Source organism: Mus caroli, unplaced genomic scaffold (assembly GCF_900094665.2).
Source record: "Mus caroli unplaced genomic scaffold, CAROLI_EIJ_v1.1 scaffold_22117_1, whole genome shotgun sequence".
Classification (NCBI taxonomy): domain Eukaryota; kingdom Metazoa; phylum Chordata; class Mammalia; order Rodentia; family Muridae; genus Mus; species Mus caroli.
In genome coordinates, this window is record NW_018389584.1 from 6000 (window position 1) to 8422 (window position 2423).

At 42.8% G+C, this 2423-nt stretch overlaps 1 long non-coding RNA gene across 1 annotated transcript in view; it reads left to right on the forward strand.

Moving 5' to 3' along the window:
- Positions 1-1605, forward strand: part of LOC110288181 — a 4448-nt gene extending 2843 nt beyond the window's left edge. Inside the window, exons 2-3 of the long non-coding RNA XR_002377275.2 lie at positions 877-961; positions 1504-1605. This is a non-coding gene — a long non-coding RNA (uncharacterized LOC110288181). The remainder of the gene's footprint in view (positions 1-876; positions 962-1503) is intronic.
- The last annotated feature ends 818 nt before the right edge of the window (positions 1606-2423 follow it).

The window sequence follows — 2423 nt, forward strand, 5'->3', positions numbered from 1 at the left end:
TAATGTGTTTATTTTGCTGAAATATTTTTATAAGTATAGAAGTTTATGCTAGAAGTTTATGGGTTGAATTTATGGATGAGTAATTATATATTCTTTGCCCATTCTTTCCTTTGTGTGTGTGGTATATGCAGGTATGTATGTGTGTGTGTGTGCTCACCTGTGCAGATACATGTGAAGGTCATATGCTCAGCTGCCTCTAAAACAAAACAAAGCAAAAGTTGAGGCCAGGAAAGAGATAGTTCAGTCAGTAAAGGGCTTGTCTTTGGATCTCTCTCTTTCCCATGCAGACATCTAGAATCCTAGCATCAGGGAGACAGAGACAAGACTCCTGGGCTCACTTGACAGCGGCCTACTGGAATTAGTGAGCTCAGGGTTCAATGAGAGATCCTGTCTCATAAAGTGCGGTGGAGTGTCTGGAGAGTTGGCTTGTAAAGGGAAGCCCTGCTCCTTCCGAGGACTTGAGTTTGGCTTCCAGCACCTACATCCCACATCTGGAAGCTCACAACCTCCTGTAACTCCAGCTCTAAGAGATTCAACACCCTGTTTTAGCTTCCATGGGCACCTGCACTTGTGTACATGTACATGTATAAACACACACACACACACACACACACACACACACACACACACACGAGTAACCCACTTACTTAGTCATTCCCTGTGCAGTGGACAACCCAATTTCCTTCCCCTCTGTGTTTCTGCCTTAGCAAGGATAGCATGGTTATCTGTGTTTCTCATTTTCTCCTTTGCTTTCAGCTTTTATTCCTCTTTCTTCCTTTTCCCGATGCAATGATTTGTAAAGTAGACATACTGTCTTTTACTTTTGCTAGTTGTTTGCTTTCACAATGATTTATGTTTATAACTTTGAACCACCAGGATGGTGGTGAGTGTAGAGGTAATGTTTTCGTGGATACTGATAACAAAATTGAGGACTTCTCGCAGAGCTGTGACCTTCATCCAGGTGAGAAAGCCCACATGGAGACACAGGAAGTGGCGGGGCCTCCTTCTTACTAAGCTGCACTGTGTCTGTCTGGGGACTCTAAGCTGGCCATTGGACAATCATACCTTTATGTTCATAATCACTTTCCTCAAAGTTAAATATTTCTGTATAGTTTATATCAAAAATGGGAAATTTTAAACTGGGTGTGGTCGCATACCTGTAACTGTGTCAGTCCGGATACTAAAGCAGGGGATCAGAAGTTTTAGGTCAGCATCTACATGGAGAATTTAAGGCTGACTTGCAACATATAATACCCTGTATCAGTGTGTAAAAATATAAGCAATTATAGCATATGGGTGAACATGGGCAAACACGCTTCCCTAAACATCTGATCTCCCAGAGAACAAGGAGAAGTGGACTGTCTGAGGACCAATATTCCCTTAATCCTGTTCTGCTTACCTCACACCCTCTATAAATGAGAATGCAGAAGTTGTGTGGGACAGGAGAGAAGCCAGACTACACTTTGGGTGTACCTACTGACTTTAAATCTGATTTCTTCTCAGGAGATGATTTGGTAGAAGCACTTCCCAAGCATTGCCCTGGCTGCCCCAGGGACATACCTGTAGACAGCCCAGAGCTGAAGGAGGTGCTTGGTCATTCCATTGTGCAGCTAAATACAGAGAATAAACATCCTTTCTATTTCAAGATTGACACCGTGAAAAAAGCAACATCACAGGTCTGTAAATAGGAAAATGGGAGTTTGTATCCTATGTATAGATCGAATGGTAGGTAATATGACCCCTGTTCTTGGTTCTGGTGGGGAAAACAGGACTTGGCAACAGGATTTGGTGGCTTAAATTCCAAGTCCCAACTGTGCTGCATGCTTGAGTGTCTTGGCTGGACAAGTATCTTGCCACAAGTTCTAGGTCACCTTGGACTACACTTAGCAAGATCCTGTCTTAACTCACACACACAGAGGACCTTCTCTCTTGCTGCGTGTTCTTTCTCCCTTTGTTCCCTGTGTCCGATTGATGCACTCTATCAATAAAGGCTGTTTGCCTTTATCTGGAGTCAGAGGCTCAGCTCTACCGTCACCTCTATCCTTGGTGACTCTGTGTGACTATTAAAATCTCATCTCTTGTGTCACCATCTGTAAAATGAGTAGCTGTATTAGAAAAGGGAAAATCTCCAACAGCACTGGCATCTATACTCAGACTGTTAAAGGACAGATTCTACCCTAAAGACTAGCTTCCCTGGATAAGCTTAATTAAGCTAAACTACACTAAGGTAAGCTAAGCTAAGCTGAGAGTAGATAAGAAATGTTATCAAGACAGAAGCAAGCTGCTGTGGAGGCTGACATGAGCTTCTAAATCTGGTAATTTCTAGGAATCTAACAAGAGCCTTCATATGTGAACTAAGTCATTGTTGTTTTCATTCTAAAAGCAAAAGACACGGTAAACTGTCAACTGGTCAGCAGGGCCAG